The sequence below is a fragment of the Pelodiscus sinensis genome, chromosome 2 (genome assembly GCF_049634645.1).
Source record: "Pelodiscus sinensis isolate JC-2024 chromosome 2, ASM4963464v1, whole genome shotgun sequence".
NCBI classification, from domain to species: Eukaryota; Metazoa; Chordata; order Testudines; family Trionychidae; genus Pelodiscus; species Pelodiscus sinensis.
In genome coordinates, this window is record NC_134712.1 from 18,905,015 (window position 1) to 18,926,597 (window position 21,583).

General features: G+C 43.3%; 1 protein-coding gene across 9 annotated transcripts in view; it reads left to right on the top strand.

Moving 5' to 3' along the window:
• Positions 1-21,583, top strand: part of MTSS1 (MTSS I-BAR domain containing 1) — a 189,875-nt gene that overhangs the window by 108,214 nt on the left and 60,078 nt on the right. Inside the window, exon 1 of one of the 9 annotated variants that reach the window (XM_075920156.1) lies at positions 10,322-10,341. The exons of the other annotated variants lie outside the window; for them this stretch is intronic. The gene's annotated coding sequence lies outside the window, so the exon portion shown is untranslated. Of the gene's footprint in view, positions 1-10,321; positions 10,342-21,583 lie in introns of those variants that run through there. 9 annotated transcript variants of the gene reach the window in all.

Genomic DNA, 21,583 nt, shown 5'->3' on the forward strand with positions numbered 1-21,583 from the left:
TTTTAGATAAGCCATCATCCCTCCCCTCACAGCTTCTGAAATTTCAGTGTGTGGTGCATTGCAATCTGTGCTGAAGTTTTCACTTACTTTCTGTGTTGGGGAGCAAGTCCCAAGCTGTTGACTGGGGCAGTCTCAAGCCAACTGGAAAATAGATTCAATGGAGGAGAGCGAAGGGATGTATAGACTCATTCATCACTGAATTACAGCCATTTCTGGGAGTAGGAGGGCGACAGCTCAGGCAAGAAAATGAAGAATAATGTAGGAAATCGAAATGGCTGAAGGTGAGCAGTTTAGACTAGTAGTTGGCGTTGGCCAGGATATCAAGGTTAATGCTCCAGGCCTTGCAGAAAGCATCAAGAGACCAGTGACCAGAGGAGGTCTGCACCTCAGTTTTATGTCATTTAAAAACCCACCATCTGTAGTCACAAAATCAGGAGAACGGTGCTGCTAAAGTGGTCCAGTGAATTGCTCCATCACTTGAAAGCTAGGCTAGAATAACGTTTCAGCACTGCAAAATTCCCATCCTCCACCCTCCCCTTCCCAATTCCCCACACATCCACCCCTCTCCCATTCACTCTCTCTAAGGCCTGTGCTCCTCTATGAAAAGTTTGTTGCTCAGTTGACGTGGAGACGCTGCAGTGGGAGAGGTTCAAGGGGCACAGATGACTAGGGCTAGAAGGAGCCTACCCTCTCCCCCAGATCTGAGTATCCCTGCTGCCTCTGTATACAACCCAGCTTGGCAGGCAAAGCCCTGCCTCTGGCAAGCTAGGACCAGCTTGGCCCTGTGCTGCCTGGCTGCCAGGCATCAGCATAAGCCAGAAGAACTCTTGAGCCTGGAAACAGGCAGTGAGGTGAGTGCGCAAGGCCAAGGGGGCATGTTGTTGTGGGCAGACTTCACTTGTGTCTCCTTCCTTCCTGTACACTCCTGCCTGCCCCACTATGCTACCACCACTTCCTTTCCCCAGAGCTCTTCTGCTGCCCCCAACACCGAAGTCCATCTCTCCAACAGATCAGGCAAATGTCCCCAGCTCCTGGCTTCTCTAGCTCTCCTCTCCCTTTTCCAAATGATCCAGTCCGTGAGGCAAACCCAGGAATCTACTGCAGGGCCCTCAGGCATCAGCATCTCCTATTCACTTTGAAGTGTTAAGTGGGCAAGTGACTTTTCCCCCCTTGTCTTGGGATGGTCAGATGGTTGTCCTCTTCCCTTTTACTCAAAGGAGCCTGCCAAGTCTGCGAGTGGTGAGAGCCAAAAGGCCAGAGAGGGAGCCGAGTCCATCCCCATGGGATAGGAGCTGCTTCTGTGGGGTGGGCTTGGAGTCCCTCAGTCCTCTCTTTCTCACCAGGCTGGGCTAGAGACAGTGACTCCTGCATGGGTCAAAGAGCAGTTGTACTCTCTCCCCAAAGAACATTTTCATTAGCTGCCTACGCTGAGAGGTGACTTGAGCAGAGCATGGGAGCTTTAGTGGGAAAGAGCAAGTGTAAGGTGGGGAGAGAGTAGGTTGGGGAGAGGGTAGGTCGTGGAACCGCCAGTACTATGACCCTTAACACTACCTCACTGCTCACAATGACTCCAAATGCTATCCCAGGGCATTACTTGAGAGTGCCACTGACAAGTGTTGCTGGTTTAATCACTTGTAGGGCCTGGGTTTTGACCTGGCCTGGCCTGGCCCTGCTTAGCTTGTGAGGTTGAATGAAACCACAGCCAAGGGGAATGCTGCTGAGGTAGCCAGACCCTGACCCAGATTGAAGGCTGTTGCGCATCTAATTGAATTACTGCACTACAGGGACACGGTGACTCTCAGTGAAGCTAATCACCTGCTGCTTTTTCTTGGCCACAAAGAATAGACTAGCAGTTAAGTCATGGTAATTAGGATGGTCTGATTGTTTTTGTAGTTAGTGTCTGAAAGCATCCTGCAGTAAGTGAAGAAAAGGGGCTTCAGAGAAGTAGCACTTTAGGGAGGAAGGATTCCAGCTGATGAGTTCTTCCATCTCATGCTGTGGAGCCAGTGGTATTGTTTATACAAAGGACAGTGTTTAAGTATTGAAATTGACTCCCTTCCCCCCCTCCCAAATCTGGGGACTTTACACTCTTTTCCTCAGCTGATCACCACTTTAGAGATCTTTTTCTGTGGAGCTTTATTTTGTCCACATAGAGCACAGTTCTCCAATCCTTGGAGTGCTTTATTCAGGGCAGTAGGGTGGGGCAGCTGCCTATGGTGCAGAGCCATCAGGATGCAAAAATGGGGCAATGTGCAGGATTGGGTCCAGTGGCATCAGCTGGAGCCAGTGTCCCCAACCCCAAGGATTAGTGTCCCATTGACCCTGGCTGGGCCCAATCCTGTGCTAGGGCCAGTGGTGCTAGAACCACTTGCAGGCAGGCCAGTTGCTGAGTACGTTGCTTGACTTATGCTAAGCATCTCTCACAGACTGAGCATGCTCAGTAACATGTACTGAAGCTGCTACCCTCTCTGAGGGCTGTTCAGAGAGGTTAAAGGGGACCAGTCGGGAGTCTGAGCTGGGTTGAAAACTATATAGGGTCATCACATGGCTGGACGCAGGGACAGGAGAGGCGCCAACGGACAAAATCAGGGTTTGTGCAGGAGCCAGGAGTGAGAGAGAGCAGAACCCTGGCATAGGGAGGTGCAGAGGGGGTAACAGTGACCACAATGCGTTGAGCCATCTTGCAGCATTTACAGGAACGGGGACGATGGCCGGAGGACTTTATTTTCCCTTCCTCAGAACAGTTCTGTTTGGCACCACTTCTCAGGGCTTTGTTCTTAAAGGCACAGGCACCCCATTGCCTATCCAAGACAGCTCTTCTCTGTCTCATATAATCTTCTGAAGTGGTGGTGTAGGAGACTTGAGTGACGTATTTTACATACATTCCCAAAATCTGGGTGTCTCACGTTTTGAGAACCTAAAAGAATCCTTTACCAGTTCATCTGTCTACTAAGTCTCATCGCAGTTCACAAATTTGTTTTTATCTGCTACTGTGAGTCCCTGAATTGCTCTTTCTTGCTGGTAATCCATTTTAAATATTGTTTCGCCCCTTCTAATCGTTTAGTTTTTTAAAATTTATTTTTATTGTTCTTAGCACTTTGTCATTTACCTGTGATGAGACTGCAGATGGATGTCAAGGTGATCAAGGGGATCTTTAATTTATATTTTAATAGCAAATAATCATTGAAATGTTTTGTAAATAGTTGGTGGTAGTTTTCATAATGACGTGTTTCTAGTGTAGCCCTTCCCATGTTTTTACTGTGTCTTTTAATTTTTATAGCACAGGTTACTTTTGGTGGATCATGTTACTTCCAGTCCGATTTCCTAGGCTGGTGTCAAAACTTCATTTTCATTTGATCCATCGTTGGAAAGTGCCTTTCTTAGTTGTTATGTTGTGTCTCAGTCTAGCCCTTGATGCTTTTTCTCATGTTGCAGCTTATGTGTAGAATTTGGTTTCTAAATATTCACTAAGGGCCATATACCATTTCATATTAAATCCTCTCAAAAACAAAAATCAGTTGTAATTTTTACTGAATGTAAGAACAGTCTTACTGGGTCGGTAATGGTCCATCAAGCTCAGTACCCTATCTTCTGACAGTGGGCAGTGCCAGGTGCTTCAGAGGGAATGAACAGTCAGTCATCGAATGATCCTGTCATCCATTCCTAGCTTCATATAGGCAGAAGATAAGAATATAGATGCCCCGAGAATGGGATTTCATCCCTGACCTTTATCTAATTCTTTTTGGACCCAATTATAGTTTTGGCCTTTATGACAATGTATGCACATCTACAACCCCAAGATTCCTTGGCAATTACAAGAATTCAAAAATCATGAGTTATATATCCCAAAGTCACAACTAAAAAAACCAGTTATTGGGGTCTTTATGTGCCTTTTGTTCCTGAGCGTTTAGGGTACCAGGTCCACAAAAATAGGAGTCTATACCCTGAGTGTATCTTGGCCTTCCCCCAGACTTTTGCTGTTACCTCTTCTGAACAATATATATCTAAGGCCACAACTACACTACAAACTTATGTTCACACAAGTTACATCAGCATGCAGCCAGTACATCACTTGTGTATGTGCCTTCTTGGCTTCTAGTGTTGGGATGAGTGTACTCACCAGGAGTGCATGTATTGACTCAGAGCAGGTGCACCAAGGGTGTGTATTAACCACCCATCACAATTTGCTAGGGCTCTCATTTAACATTCTCTGGTCGGGGTAGCAAATTGTGTTGGCTGATTGATACCGTGTCTCAATTTGCTACTCCTGGAGCAGAGGATGGGAAAAGATAAGAGGTAGCAAATTGTAACAGGAAAGAAAAAAGAACATCCATAGGTTGTATAATACTGTAGTTACTGGTAGAGAAATCTGTCAGTAGCCATTTTTTACATTGTTATCCCAGCTTCAGGCAGGAGGGAATGGTTTTCAAACTGTGGGGCATATCTCCCTTGGGTAGTGTAACCTGCAGTTTGAAAACCTCTGTGCTAAATGGAAGGCAAAAATCTGTGGGGGGAAACGTGTCATGACCCCTTCATACCGCCCACACCTCACTTCTAGCAGACGCAAATATGCTTGCTCACTCTGGGAGCTCTTTAGTTACAGCTCTGACTTTATTCCTGTGGATCTCAGTGATATCCAGAAGTGAAAGTAGAGCCAAATTCCCAGCCCCCGCAGCTGGTCTGGTCTAGGCTAATGGATTTAGCAGAGCTTTCTTGCTCATTAAGCTAAAAATATCTTAGGGGACAGGGTTTTTCCATTTCTATTAGGAGCTTCTTGGCAGTTTTTTTTAATGCTTTTTCTAAAGGGGTTTATATATATGTGAGAGAGGGGAGATTTGGAATACGACATGCATTTCTATACTTTTCTAATTGATTGCCTAAGGGATTTGGAGGGGGAAGAACTCAGGGAGTCAAACCTTATCTTGCATATCTTCTGTGCACTCTCCTATGGGGTGATCCATCAAGGCTACCGAATAGGATTCTGCTTGGTACTTTATACTCAAGGTGCTGCTGCCTTTAATTGTTACTTTTATTTGGGATAAATGGTATGAGTCATGAGAATTTGCTAATACTGTTGTGATACTGTCATCAAAACTAGTGGCATCCTACTTGGTTATTAGTCTGCAGCATAGTTCTCATCAGAGGGGGCCAACATCCACCCCAGGGCAAGGTGTGGTGAGCCCTGCTCAGAGCCCCCAGAAGGGGCTGGGCCTCAGGCCATGGTGATGGGCAGTCAGCCCTTAGTGCTGTCCAGAGCACAGCGCTGGCCCCCCTCAGCCCTCAAAGCCGCTCGGAGTGCCCAGCATGGTGCTCCAGTGACAATTCAAAGGACTCCGGGGCTCTGGCCAATGCTTCATTGGTAGTGGTCAAGAGCTCCAGGCCCCTTTGAAACACTGGGCCCCAGGGCAGTTGCCCCCTTTACCCATCTGTCAGTGGTCAGGGTTCTCATGGTGAAAATCCAAAGATGAAAGGAGACCGAAAATTCACTTCTGTAGCACATGGCGCAGAGCATCCAAATCATCAGCTGAGAAATCCATTTATTGGGTTATTATTTTTTAATGTTGACATTGGTTTGGGGCTGCAGTTAAAATAAGACTTCTGCAGGAAGTTACTGTAATGCTTTCCATACAAAGGTGTTGTGTGGCAGGAAATATTCTCCAGGGTACACAAATTAGGCTATTTTGAAGTCTGGGTCAGTGACTGGGCTTGACTTTTCTTTTGAAGTAATTTTGGCTGCCTTGAGCTGGTAGAAGAACACTGGGGTGTGTTTCAAGCGTGGCTGTTTCCTTAATAATTTTTGTATGATTTGAAATCAAAGCTTTGGAGACAGCTTGGCGTATAAACAATGGATTTCTTCCTTTGCTTCTGTGACCTCTGTTATTGGACAATGATCACATGAAACTAAGAGAACTTTGTCTCTTGCAGACAGCTGTGCTGTACATTCTAACACAGGATGCATGCGGATCAGCGATAGCTGCTTGGGTCTGACTTGATGGACTTTGATTTGTCCATTGTTCATACTTCTCCCTTCATCAGAAGGAAACTTTGCCGAGTCCTTTTACGTTTTCACCTATTGTAAAGTGGAAGCCATTTCTACTAATGGGACCCCTCTGCTGTGTTTTGTAAACTTATTTGCTTTGCTCTTCCTTTTGCAAAAGGCAGATAAACTTAAAAGGAAGCCATACCTCCTCCTGCATGTGTTTTACATTCTAATCAGATTTCTCATGCATTGCTTGTGATGAGCAGAATATCTTGGGGACCGGGGTGGCTTCCCAGTGCATCAAATTGCTGTTATAACTATTGTTATAGGTAAACTCGGAGAAGGGACATATTGAAAGAAGTTGGAACTGCTGCTTCTTGCTCAGTACTTACTGAGTTGACAGATTTGCAGCATAAAGTAAGTGCTTACTGCACTCCTCCTCACCTCTCCCCCAGCCCGAAAGGGGGAAAATCTATCTCATAGCGCCTGTTTGGAAGATGGCTTGTACTTTAATTTCACATGGTATCCCTAGTTTGCCTACTTGAAACAAATATAGTAGCGTAGCACTGTACCTCGAGAATGGTTCTGTTTTTATTAGCATGCTGAAATAGATCAGTCTCCTATGAATTTTCTATGCTTTCCATGTCTTTCAGTGAAGGATTCTTCTGTAACTACTGAATAATAAAATAGTGCATTACATGGAATTTATCTCACATGCGCAACATTGCTCTCATTTTAATGCAATCTTTTCTGCAAGCAGTTTTTCACAGATTTCTGATCCTTTTGGAAATGAAAGATTAATGAGACTGAGTGCCTTGGAAACATTTTTTTGTAACCAGAGAGTGGCCGCTTACGTCAAGATCTAATTACTCTGTTCTTATTTTTATATCAAGAAGAAGTTCTTTGGGAGTTATATTTAATTGAATAATTTATTTTTTACCTGCTTAAATGTACTGTTATGAAATTGAGGCTAATGCTGTTGCAGGCAGTTGTATCTAGAATGGATTGCAACTGGACAGATTGCATCATTTATTTTGTTAAGGACTCACCCTTGAGTTTTACTCTGATTGAGTGGCAATATTGCTGCTTCAGAAGATAGATTCTGAAATCAAAGGCCACAGGAGTGCTGCATTGCAGTTACTGTGAGCCTACATCACAACCAGAAATTTGAGCTGTTGAAGTGTTCATTGGATGCTTAGGAAGGTGTGGCTTTGGTTCTGTATTGTGGGAGAGATCTTAAAATGTATAGGTTTTCTAAGGTGTATGATGTTTAAAGGCGTTTTGTACTTGCTATTCACTTGATATCAACCTCCCTTTTGTCTCTTACTATGTACAAAGCTGAAAGTGCATATATGCATATACTGTGAGAGATTTTGAGCCTTACTTCTCCATACAGAAATATACATATATAGCATGTAAGAGAATTAACCAGAAGAACTGGTACCTAGCTACGGCAGCTGGCGATCCTTTACAGGAAGTACAGATTTAATTACAGGTCTACTATTGTCTATTATTTTGTTCTTTAGCAGGTAATGCATATCTATTTTTCCATAAGTAAATGGCCTTCCAAGACTCAGATGATGAGATTGACCATTGGGTATTGTTGCTTCAAATTAGGGATGTTAGCATATAGCCAAATAAGCGATTGACTGATAAGACTAGGCTTATCGGTTAATTCTATTGACTATATATATGCACTCTATATTAGAGGCAGCAAGGGGGGGCGAGTAGCAGGAACCGGTGTCTATGGAGAGCTGGCTTTAAGCAGGCTACCCATGAGCACCAGATCTGCCTGCAAACCCCCACCATGCTGCTGCCTCTGATAGAGGCATCAGTGTGGAGGGTGAGGAGGCAGGCTGGAACCGGGTTTCAAGCTAGCTCTCCATATGTATTGGCTCCCATGGGCCTGCCTGTCCCGTCCCCCCGTCCCCCTCCGACCCCCTTAGTGCTTCCTTCAGAGGCAGTGAGGCGGGCAGGCAAGAGCTAGTGCTGGGGGGATTAAAGGCTCCACGGTGCCCCCTCCCTCCCCCCCGGTTCTCTCCTGTTGCCTCTATCAGAGGCAGCAGCATAGGGGGAGGGCAGGGGAGGCCTGCTGTGAAGTAGTCTCTGTCTGAGGGGAAGAGGGGGGGTTTCCAAGCTACTTCCCATCCTGTAGAGCAGTCTCTGTTTGTGAGGAGTTTAGACCCCCCCCCCCCCCCCCCACGGACAAGGGCTGCTGCCACCCCGCATTGCTGCCTCTGTCAGATAGATCATCACTCATTCAAATGTAAACTGTGGTGAAGAGGTTTGTGAGTGGAAGGAAGCAAAGCAGTGAAACTTCTCTTGCCTTGGAAGTCTCTTAAGACTCTGTGTATAACATAAGTTTGTAAGGCCCACCATGCTTTCTGACCCTCTCACTACCCCATAGTCAATAAATAGACTGCAGGCCAAATTCGGCCAGATGCTTTGAACAGACCACAAAATCTTTTTATTTAATTATTATTGTTATTTTCTCTGGAGTCTGGACCTTGACCAAGTAATTTGGACCTTGAAAAAAGAGATTACCCCTGCTTTACACAGCGACTGTGCCGTGTAGAAAGAAAGTAACCACAGGCAAAGTACCTATGTTTGATCTTCCTCTATCTCACACCCTTTCAGGAGTGCTGCATTCTTGTCCTGTGGACTCTTATTTTTTCTGATTTTTCAACTGTAAGCTCAAATGGTGAAGGCCTATGTTTTGGAAGCTGACCGACTTCCCTGGATTGTAGTCTCAAATCCCCATATCAATGATGATTAACTTAAAACTGTGTTTATATGCAGCACCTGAATGAGTTACAAATTATGACCAGTGGTGGGACAGAGGATCCCCAGAGAGAAGGAGTGGTCTCTCTGAGGTCCATCTGTTAGAGGGTAGGTCTCCTGCAAAGTCAGAAGATTAAAAACACACTCTCAAGGACATTGCAGGAGTCCCCTCTTCCCTGCTACCACATTACAGCATTACAAAATGGTCTGTAATTGGGTTATGCTCTTTGAGCGCAGTCTGGTTCTCATGTTGATAGTCTTCAGAAGAACAGCTGGGTGAAATGAACTCCTGCTTCATGGATGAGAGAGGAGGGGTGTGTGTTGTAGGGGGGGGAGCGAAGTCTGTAATACAGGAGCATCGCTACTAATATGGGAACATGGCACTAAATCAAAGTGCTTCCTCTGGGAATTGCTAATAAATTCTAAATAGCAGGCAAATGTTTCCTAGTAGCTTCCTGAAAACCTGTAATTTATATGCAGGTCCTGTGCACTAGAGTGCTTAGATTCTAGGTCAAAAGCCTCTTTGCTTGCTCTGACATTTCCTGTCATCTTTAACTGACAGTTTTATAAACCAGCCATGTCTTGCTAAGCAAAAGCTGAAGTGGGTAAGAAAGAGGGTAGCAAAGAGGATAAGAAAGTCTGAGATTTGCATGGACTTACTTTATGACCAAAAGGTCAGATGGTCAACTGCTCTTTTCAGTGTCATTAGGCATAAGTCAACTTAACGTTGAAAATGTAAAATATATTTTCACGTGTCTTAGGAATTACGAACATTGTGTACCATTAACATCTGCGTAAGTTGCCGTTATCCCAGAGTTTAGCCAGTGTTGCTCTTAAGTCATTCTTCCACTCTACTCTGCTCTGGTTAGGCCTCAGTTGGAGTATTGTGTCCAGGTCTAGGCACCGCATTTCAAGAAAGATGTGGAGAAATTGGAGAGGGTCCAGAGAAGAGCAACAAGAATGATTAAAGGTCTAGAGAACATGACCTATGAAGGAAGGCTGAAAGAATTGGGTTTGTTTAGTTTGGAAAAGAGAAGATTGAAGGGGGACATGATAGCAGTTTTCAGGTATCTAAAAGGGCATCATAAGGAGGAGGGAGAAAACGTGTTCATCTTGGCCTCTGAGGATAGAACAAGAAGCAATGGGCTTAAACTGCAGCAAGGGAGGTTTAGGTTGGACACTAGGAAAAACTTCCTGTCAGGGTAGTTAAACACTGGAATAAATTGCCCAGAGTGGTTGTAGAATCCCCATCTCTGAAGATATTTAAGAGTAGTTAGGTAAATGTCTATCAGGGATGGTCTAGACAGTATTTGGTCCTGCCATAAGGGCAGGGGACTGGATTCGATGACCTCATGAGGTCCCTTCTAGTCCTAGTATTCTATGATTAAGTCCTCTCAAGAACACCAAAGACTCTCTGTAACTAGGTTATGACACTGTTATTTGACCCTTTTAACACACTGTGTTATGTTGACAGATTTTTTCCCCAACAATATAAACGAGGGTCCACTGTGTTTCTGTGTGCACCTACCAGGCTGCTTTACCATGTCGTCTTTTGGAGAATCCTGGGTAAATTGCCCAAGGTAGGAACTGAGTAAGATAGAAGTCATGTATACAGCAGTAGTGGGCGATGCACTCTGGGATGTTCCACTGCACAGAATGCTGTGGAGGGGGGGGGAGTACAACCAGCCAAACCAGTTACACAAGAGCTCTTTGGAGGGAGGAGGGCAGTAGTTTCATCTGCTCAGCCAAATGAGTTTCAAGAAGACCACCATGTGCCAGCTGTATATGCTGGCAGAGAAGGGAACCTTGCTAGCTGCCATAGTTACTAAGGGTGTGTCTATACTACATGGCTATTTCGGGATCCCAAAATAGCTATTCCACATTTACACAAGCCATCCTTTATTTCGAAATAATGGTTGCACTGTTTCGCCATCCCAGTAAACCTTGTTGCATGAGGGATAAGGGATGGCTTGAAATAGTGTGTTATTTCGAAATTTGGTGCTATGTGTACCGTGCCCTATTTCAAAATAAGCTATTTCAAAATAGATATGAGATAAGATATGCAATTTGCATAGTGCAAATTGCATCTCTTATTTCAAGTTTAGAGTGCCATGTAGATGCATCCTTAGAAAGTAGCATCAGCATTGTGTGTGGACAGAACCCTTGTTGAGAGCCACTCAATCTTGATTGGTTCCAAATTGTTAAAAGTTGTAAAGTAGATGGGTGATGGCACCATCCTTTGTAAGGGTACAGAGAAACTCATCTTCCTTTACAAGTCTTTAATCGCAGGCATGCGATCTCTATTCATCTCATACTGTCTTTTCTTCCTTTGCCTTTATGTCTTGGTCTCTGTGGCGAGAGAGAAAACTGTCACCTCTAGGTTGGATTACTTGGAGTGTTTTACTGTTAGTTTCAGTAAAGCAATGCACAAATTATATTTAAACTAAGCTTTCTTGTCCAAAATCTTAAACTCGTTTGTGCTTAATTTGTGTATACCGTAGTAGTGTAACCCATACACCTTCTGAGTGTGGTGTACTGTCCCATGTAGTGGCACTTTAGACTATCTAGAGAGAAAGAATGAGTTTGCCTTTTAGCTCAAGTTGTAGAGGCTCATGCACTAAGCTCCAGAAATCCCAGATTTGGTTCTGCCTGTCGGTGTTGCAGTAGCAATGATACAGTTGTTTGTATGCAGTCTAACAATCTGAGTTCTTAATTTTCCATCATAGTGGGAGGTGGAGTCTCCTTAAAGAAGAAATCAAAAAGACATTTTACTGTGTCACGGGATGATGCTAAATCCTTCATTTGTGTTTCCTGCCTTGGCCATGCAATTTACCTCCCTTGTGCCTGCCTTCACTGATGGCTCTGCGGTAGTGAGACATGAGCATATGCTTGGCATTTGCATGTAAATGAACACCCTAAACATCTTGTTTTGCTCTGGAATTGGAATGTTTTATTACTACAACAATACACAGGTTTTTTCCTTAAATGAAGGATTTTTTTTAAACCTGCAGGTTTTGACTTGCAAGGTTAGAAAAAAATCATAGGAACCTATTTCTGCTTTTACGGTTCTTGCTTTGAACAGAGATGCTTTAAATTCAGCATGCCAATTTAGATCATTTTTAAGAATTTTGGAGTGGGTAAATAGTACCTTTTGACAGCTGAGCTGTTAACTCGAGCTTGTAAATAATGTATTTTGGAGAATGAGGGCTGGCCTCTTCAGAGTTCCCATGCATAACTTAATCTAATTGATATGCAAGCTTGTTAATGTAAAGAGCATAGTTCTCTACTGGCTCTTCTACGCAGAGAGGGAAAAGATGCTACAGTACAGTTCCAAAATTCAACATTGACAAATTTTGTAATTGGATTTAGTTTACTTCAGAGTTTGTAGAGTTTAATGCATTTATATGGCGAGAATAGCAAAGAGACTTGACTTTTTTTGTGTGATCAGATTATAGTTCTGATAATGCTTGTCATGACAGGTGGGGTATTTGTTTTTTCCATTGATGTCAGTGTTGTGTACAGTACTAAATTCCTGTGCCAACTGGGTTTAAACAGCCAGCTGGTGTTAGATGTGTGGTGCTGGTCTTCCTTCAGTTGTGGAAAAGCATAACTGTGTAACAAACATAGGAAAGCTAGGGGTGAAAGTAATGTTGAATATTAGTGCCCGACAAAATGTTTGGATGTTGCCCTGCTATATAAACACAGCATGGATCTTTGAACAGAGCACAGAATAAAACAGCTCAGCAGTTTCATGGAATCTAGGTAACATTTTGGTGGCACAGTTCTCCAATTTAATTGTGTTAGCTGCTGTTGGCTTAATGGAGCTCAAAAATTCTCCAAATTTTGTCCAAGAAATTACTGACTTAGAGGAGTGGTTGAAAAAGATGGTTCATTTTTAAGCTTTATTCTTTGTACCGATCCATGTTGAATCTAATTTCAACAATGAACTAATCTTCAGGGATACAGTTCACAGATATTTCAGAATACAGTTGAGATCAGATTTTTAAAATTGGCTTTAGAAAATGCACAGCAGTTGCCTTTATAGAGTGCATTTAGAACTGCAATAAAAACTTGTTTTGACAGACATACTCACTAAACACAGTGATAGAATGCTAACACCGATGCAAAGCAAAAGACATTCACAAGTGGGAAATAAAGCGCATCCTGGAATACCTGGAAATGGAGTGTAACAATTCTCGATATGCTTTATTGGACCCTGTTGTGCAGGAGACCATATGGTGCTGTTCCACTTAATTGTGCATTTAAGTGTTTGTATTGGTTGCTGTTGTCATTTTAATTTAAACAATTGTGCTGTATTCTTGTATGCTGAATGAAGACCTATGAAATTTCATAGATATTTCAAGAAGTCCCAAGATAGGGACTGTAGGTTTGTTCTTAAGTTGAATTTGTATGTAAGTCGGAACTGGTACATATGTTGGGGGGGGCGGGGGGGGAGCTGGAGTTAGGTGGAAAAGACCCTGATTCTCATACAACTTCCTTATTCTAAGAAAAACACATACTGTTTTGATATGAAGGTTTTTTTGGTTGATATTTTAATTAAAAATTGATCATAAGTTTCAGTGTTTCATGCTATATCCAAATCTTCCTTTTGGGGTACCTGAAAGATCCCAGTTACTCATTTAATAGTCAGAATCTTTGTTTTTTATAACTAAAAAAAGTTTATTCAATGCATATTACTGTTCCAAATAGAATTTGCTACAGACGGTTCAGTGAAATGGGTATTAAGTATAATCAATAGTCATTGGAGAGCACAGTGAAATATTGATACAGTCAAAGCTGTTGTTATATTCTGCTGAGCAGAAAATGGAAATCCTTTCCTGTGAAGTGTGTGTGTGAATTTATCCACAGGATTAATTTTAAAGAAAAATTCTGTGTTGGGAACAGGAGTTTAGCCACAGGTGGGTCCTCATTGTCTACTCACCCACTTTGCAACCAGACTCATCCCCTCGGGGCTTACCCTGCTCCGCTCCAGCCAGGGTGTGGGGTTGGGGCTTATCCCCTCTTCCCTTCTGTCCTGCTCCTCCCCATTCTTGCCCACCCACACCACTGGGTAATTTTTCAGCTTCACCTCTGCCAGGCTGGAAGGGACTTGTTAATTTCATGTGACGCTAACAAGATATTTGCAGCTCCAGTGCTGAAGAGGGAAAGAGCTGTTGCTCCCAAGGTGGGGACTGTAACACAATGGGTCTCAGCTGCTCCTGCTGTTCCCTAGGAAATTAATTTTTCTGCTCTGGGGTGCCCCCTTTTGGCTGGTGTCTTGTTCCCCCCAGCAGACCCGCGTCCTCCGCGGCGAGAAAAGCCGCACAGCGTCTCCCTGGTCTGCTGGGGGGGAGAGGTGGCGCTAGCTCCGTGTCTCCCTGGTCTGCTGGGGGGAAGCGCCCCCTGCGCCGCCGGAGGTGGCGACAGTGGGGGAGGCACCCCGCACTAGCTGCACCTCCCCCCCCCGTTTGTAACTAGGGATCCAACGCAAGTCAGATTGATGTAACCCGGGGACTGCCTGTATGTTATACAGTAAACTTCCGATAATTCAGCACCTTTAGGACCCAGGGGGTGCCGGATTATCAGATATGCCAGACCATAGGAAGGGGGGGGCTATGAGGGATCTGGGGTGGAGTGGGGGGGGGATGCACCCCTCGGCGCTGCGGGACCAACCTGGCAGCACCCCAGTTGCTCTGCCCCAGACTTCCCCAAGTCAGCCGCTGCTGAAACTGACCAACATAGCACAGCACGCTCTGGAAGCTGGGGGCAGAGCAGCTCCAATTGTCTGGCTGCCTGGAGCACTTCCTGCACCATCTGGAACCCGGACCATCAGGAGTGCTGGACCATTGGATGCCGGACCACTGGAGTTTTACTGTACTTCAATATAACTTCTAGTGAATTTCATCCCTTTGTTACCCCTCTCTATTCCCTTCAAACTGCATCAAGAAAAATGCCTTAAAAGTCGTTCTGCTCAGAAAAGTGACGCTGTAAAAATAGCATTGCCATAATCTGCAGAACTGCTTGCCATATATTCTCAGATGTCTGCTGCCTTTAGTGACAAATTCTTTGTTCTGCTTTTTTGCACCTGTTAGATCGAGCTGTGTTTTGATTCCAAGTCATCCTTTCATATGAATATCAAACAGAATTCTAGTATAAGTGATGTCCTGCATGTGCCATCAAATTTCATCTAACCCTTAGTACATATAGAGTTTCAAAGAGTGTTCTGGTGCCCAGTAATTTGGTATAATCCAGTGAACCCTTGTGCATTTGCATGCTCTTCCAATCTCCTCATGTAAACTAACTACTGCGCTAAGTGCACCCCCTGTATATGGAGCCTAAGGATGTCAAAGATCTAACCAAACATTCTATTCCAAATGGTTTATGGATAGTGACTTGAATGAATTTGGGCTGAAACCAGTTACATGTTTTCTCAAATTAAGAGTTCCCTTTTGTTTTTGTGGTGGTTGTTTTTAAATTCCCAAACCTTGTTTGGAGCTCCCCAGAGGGCAGTTTTGTTGCTTTTCAGAAATAGTCTGCACCGCTTTATCTTGCTGAGATCCACCATTCACATTAATGATCAGATCTTGTTTATATCTTTAAAGTTTTGCCAACATAGATTTGTCAATAAGGAGTATGAAATATCACACACCTGACCGGCATAACTCTATGGTTAAAACCTTATAGTGCGGGCATAAGTGTCCATGAAAGTCCTTTTGCCTATATAATTTATTTTATTCTGGGGAATAATAAGATATATAGTCAAAATAATCCTTTTTGCTACTATAAGCTATGTTTCCACTCGGGGGAAGGGGAGGGGAAGAAAGGGGTTTTGCTAGCAATGTTCCCTTTCATTTTTTCCATCCATATACAGAATAAATTTTGTTATGTGCACCAAAGCATGTGCAGATGTGCAGTACCAATAAAAATGGTGTGGGAAGTGCTCTGCTAATCAGCTGATCAGTATTTGCAACTCTCCTGGGCTACCGCCCAAGCGCTCAACTTACAGAGAACACTGGTGCTGGTATAACTGAGTATAGCTAGAACCATAAACCCTTTCTATTGTAAACAAGGCTTTAGTTCATTCCTTTGCTACAAATAGCATACAGAAAGCTGCTCCTTCAACAAGAATCTACATCTCTGAGGCAGTTTTCTTCTGATTTGTATCTGCAAAGACTTTGGGGTTCTTACTTACAAAGAAAATAGCTATTTAGCATACTTCTTTCTCAGCTAAGCTGGGAACAGAATCCCATAGGCTGGGCAAATTTTCAGTCTGTGTGGCATGTTCAGGTCCAAGCCCATTTAAATGCATTATCCTCTTTCACATAGGTGGCAGTACTGAAGCTAATGTTTAAAAAAAATGTACAGTGTACACAGCTTGGGGGGGTGGGGGGAAGTTTCTGTGCATCTATATATCATGCTTGGATTATCTATAAATAAAAGTTTTGCTTTAGAGTCTTACACTACATATAATATATAATCAGCAGTAGTAGAGACTTCGTGTGCAATTTTAACAATATTGTTTGGATATTAGCAGTCAAGTGTTCAGGTCAAGTGCATGGAAAGTTTTACAGAGAATTGGTAGTGGAAAGCAAATATATCAATGAGTGATGATTGTCCCTTAATAAATCGGAATTTAGGAACAGTTGTCTGTTAGAAAATACAATCCACCAGGGAAGTATTTGAGTTACTTTCCTGGCTGTGGCGGTGAGGAGTCCTGTGGCACCTTATAGACTAACCGAAGTGTTGGAGCATAAGCTTTCATGGGCAAAGACCCACTTCGTCAGATGCATGTCATCTGCATTTCCTGGCTGTGCCTCTCATTGGCGCTCCTGCTCATCTCTCCTGATATTGCCAATGTTTAATGATGTCTTCTGGGTAGATGTCCCTGATGGCATCTGACACCATGAGTTGATGCATCAGCTGAGTGCATGTCATAATTGTGGAGTTTTTCTAATTTAAGTAAAAATAGTTAATAGGGAGCTTTGGGCCTTGTAACATTTACAAATTCGCACTTGTTTCAGAGATGTCTAATTTTTAAAAAACTTCATTAAATCTTTAAAAATGTTTATCATCTTGAGCAAACGATGTTTAGAAATGTTTGCCGAATGCAGTTCAGAGCTTGCTGAAGTTGTCCAGCATTCAATTGTTTTACCAGAAGTTATTTTTTGTGCGGGAGGGGAGGAGGAGAGGGGTAACTTGTGCTAACCTAAATACTGTATTGCTATAAACAAAAGCTCCTTTCTCCCACAAAAGGTAGTTCATAGCATGGTTTTAACCAAGTTTGTAATACGGTAACAATGTTTGGTGCAATGCATGCAAACAGTGTTGCAGCCATGCTAGGCTCCCTAAAGCCCAAGAAATCTCTGTGGCACTGATCCAGCAATCCTTTCCTTTTGTGGGACTGCATGTTGGCACAGGTTTCCCCCTCCCTCCCCCCCAATTAATACCTTGCAGGATCAGGGCCTATGGTATGTAACCCATAATGGAAATAGCCTACTCTTTCAACAGCTTGCCTTTAAATAAGGGTTGCGTGTTAAGCTTAGAAAGTCCTACTGCTTGTTAGCTTGTCACAGCCTTCCTTGGTGTTTAATGTGTTTAATAATTGAGCCCATAGTCAGCTGCTTCTTTAATCTATGGTGCTCTGAGATGGAAGCATCTCTTGATAACTTTGAAATTGCAAAATATTATGTCCTTTCATCATGGCCCTTCCCTTTTGGAAGGAAAAGGGTGTCTGACATAATTGGACTTCACCCTTGAAGATAAAAAGGAATCACTTAAGTGGCGTCTTAGTCACTTCCTGAAAGATGGTTGTCATGCTAGCCTTCTGTAGACGGCTCAACAATGAAGTTAAAGGATAGGAGAGATAAGAGGCTGATTGTAGCCAATTGCTTTGAGTATACAGAAGGCCTTGTACGTTATACAGCTGCATGTTACATCAAATAATCATTTCATTGATACATGATCATTAAGCAGAACAGAATGATTCTAATAAAGCAATTTAGCCTCTCTCCCTCTCCCCCAATCTCTACTCCTTTTTATTCCTCTGTGGTGTTGAATAACAAATGGGCACGGAAATAGAACCATTTAAGCCTTTACAGTGGCCTCCTTGTAGCAGTATTACACAGCATTTGATTAAATTAGTTTATAAGGAAGAGGTTTTTGGTCTTAGGTTTGGTTGGGGAATGCATGTGTGTGTTGTGACTAATGCATTTTATTTGAGAACGCAGAAACTTTGATTTTTTTTTTACCCCTTTTTTAATTTGATCAAATTTGCTCAGTATTTTTTTAATACTGATGAGAGGTTCCAATGTATAACAGTAATGCCATGCTCCAGTGTTAAACTATTGCTTTACATCAGGGGTTTCCAAACTTTTTGGCATCACGGCCCCTTTTTAATTTTTGAAAAACTTACACTCCCCCCAACAGCAAAACTTGTTGAGCAAAAAAAAAAAAAAAGAGGAACTGACTGGGGCAGCAAAACTTGATGGGGAAGGTGGGGACTGGGTTGCCTCGCGCCCTTCCCCCCCCGAATTTCTTTACACCCTCTAGTGTGAGAACTGTGCTTTACATAGTGTCAAAGAGCTTCACAGACATTAATGGCATTGTAATTAGAGATGTTAAGTATCAGTTAATTGAATAGTCGATTAATCTAATTCTTATCGGTTAGTCAACTATTCTATAGTTCCCGGGCAGCCCCTGTCTGGGGTGGGAGGGGTCTGAGCTCCTGAGTTGATGCATCAGCTGAGTGCGTGTCTAATTCAGTGCATGTTTTGGGCTTGTCATAATTGTGGCATAAGCCAGAACTGAGCAAGGCTGCCTGTCCTCCTGGTTCCTAATACACTTTAAATAGAGAGCTGCAGCGGGTCTGAGCTGGGCTGCTGGCCAGCCTGCTAAAAAACGTACTGGCGGGGGAAAGGAAGGGGAGAATGCATGTAGTCTATAGCATTAACCTATGAGCTTTGGCTTATTGGTTAATCGACTACACTATTACATCCCCAATTGTAATGCCTGTGTGAGAGGTATAAATATTATCCATATTATATAGGTGAAGAGATTGAGACATGGTAGTTGGGTAGCTGCCCAAGGAGTCACAGAGCAGGGAATGGGACTCGATTCTTCCAATATTTAATCATCTCCTTTACTACAAGATTGCCAGATATGCCGTTATAATCTCGTCTCGGGATTGTAGGTGTCATAGAAGTATACTTCATGCCGGGACTTCTTGCAGAATGTCAGCTTTTAAGCAAAATGGGGTTTAAATTGCTTCAGCAATTTCTAACTTACAGGAATGCATCTAAGTGGATGGTTTTGCAGTACAGAACCTTTTACAGTAGCTTTATCCAGTTGGATTTGTAGCAGCTCTCTGAGTCTGGGGAACAAACTGATAGCATTCTGTTCTTCAGTGAATAGGTTTTCCCTTTGCAACTGGCCACTCGTAGAGAGTAAATAGTCATGGAGATTAAGTTATTGTCTTACCTTTTTAGAGGTGGAGTCCTGCCAGGTCATGCTTGGGGAAAGTGTATGAGCTAATGCTGGAAAGCTTGCAGAGCATCTACCTGTATTTGGCTGTATAGATGTCACTTTTCAGGGTCCATTGCATACATGCATTAAAACTTTTATTTTAAATAAACTATTTTTCCATATGGATTTTAATGTTCCTCTTTGTGCTCCTAAGCATTCGACTGCACCAGTTCTACTGCATATTTAATGCACGAACCTCTACATTCCATTCATATTTGACACTTGGCTACTGTGTATCATGCTCAAAGTTTGCCCAGTAGAGTTGTTAATGGCTTGAAGTATTTATTGCCAGGTGAACTTTCAGAATTTATGTAACAAACCAAATAGCTAGTGCTCTGTTAACATTTCATTCTATAGGCAAGACACTAAATTTCTGGAATGCTGACCCGAAGTATGGTACTCTCTTCCCATCTGTGATGGCTCTCTGGTGGAAGCTGAAAATTAACACTAGTTTAAAAACAAAAACTAAACCACCAGGAAACTTCAGCAATCCTGAAGAGTAAACATTTTGGAACAGCTTTACTAAGATTGTACGGCTTGCAGAGTCCTTCTGTGTGGTGCTACTCTGTCTGGGCAGTATTCCATCAGCCAGTCTCTGCACCTTTTAAAAAGTGCTTTGACCCAGCCACACCCCCCATCATGTACACACACATATACGTACACATTTTGTTCCTTGAAATTCAACCCCTCTTAACCTATGAAACAGAATCATGACTAGCCACAGAAAGGAAAATCAGTATGCTCTCCATCACAGAAGTGAAGATGTTGAAATGGTCAAATTGTTGGACATGCCATGATAGGAAAGAAAGCAAAGTTGTAAAGTGCCTGTGCAGGAATGCTGGTTGCTCCAATTGAGGATCAGTTGGGGGGCTCATTGGTTAAACTTCATGGCTACATGGAAGCCCTCCCTGCTGCGCACTGCTGCCTCTGTTTCAGAGTAGAGGGAGCAGGCAGGAGCTGGTGCTCATGGGGCTTTTAATTGGTTCCCATGCCGCCTGACCCCTGTGTTGCTGCCACTGATAAAGGCAGCAGCGCAGGGGGCCAAACAGGAGCTGGTGCTTGCGGGGAGCTGGCTTTTAAGAAGGCAAGCTGGCTCCCTGCAAGGACCAACTCCCTCATGCTGCTGCTTCTGATACAGAGGCAGCAGTATGGGGTGGGGCTGGTGGGAGCTGCACGCTGCTTCCTGTAAACTTGTAACCGCTGAAAAATTCAGCGGTTACATGTTTACCAAAAAAACAACGCATTTTAACATCCCTAGTCTAGGCTATGTAGATATAGGAATATTTGGCAGAGACTGAAGAACTATATTGGTAGGGTGGCTCTTGCAGTGACCTTGGGTGGAAGGACAACAAAGGGTGAGGCTAAAGATGCAATATGTGGACCTCAGAGGGCTTGGCTGCAGGGCTGTTTCATTGTTCTGAAGACTTCTGGGCTTGGGTTGGAGTCTGGGTTCTAGGACCCTGTGGGGTGGGAGTGTCCCAGAACGTGGGCCCTAACCTGAGCCTGTAAGTCCACACAGCAATGAAACAGTCTCCAAGCTTGCTGGCATGGGTCAGCTAAGAGATTTTCATTGCTGGGTTGGCACCAAGAGAGATCGTTTTGCCCAACAGCTTGTCTTTAAAAGTCATCAGCCCCAGATATGGGGATAGCAAGAAATAAGAAAATTTTGTTCTGGAAAGTATACTGAATATATTGGTAGCACAGCAGTGCTCAAATGATGTAATCTGAAGTGGGGGTAAAGACCTGGTAAGGACCAGGATTTTGTATGCCCCTGGGAAATAATTTTTTAAACACATGGGGTGTAATGCAATCTTGGGCCATTCCAATGGAAAAACATTTGCTGTTCAGGGTATTTTTCAGAGTCCTGGGTATACGTAGTATGTGGCAGGGATACTCTAGTGATATGCGGAAGAGGGAGTGACTGATTCAGAGGTATGGATATCGACATCCTTTTTCTTCAGTTTGATGGCACAGTTTTATCAGGGGGCTCCCGGGATATCTCCAGTGTCATTGTATAGGTTATCTTCAGAGATGAGACTCACAGGTACCACTGTAGTTGTTTCTTCAGCATCTTCTCACCTGGTTAGGTGTTTACAGACATATTTACGTGGTTTTCTGGCTGCTCTTCACATACCAAGATTTAAAAATCCAATTGTCTCTTCCATCAGTTCTGTCTCATACACTTAGTTATACTGCAAAAACATTAACTTTTAAATGGGAATTTGAAACACAGAATGACTTTATTGTCGCAGTGTGCTGTGAATAAACCCCAGATTTGCTTTTGTGTTTTTCTGCAGCAGA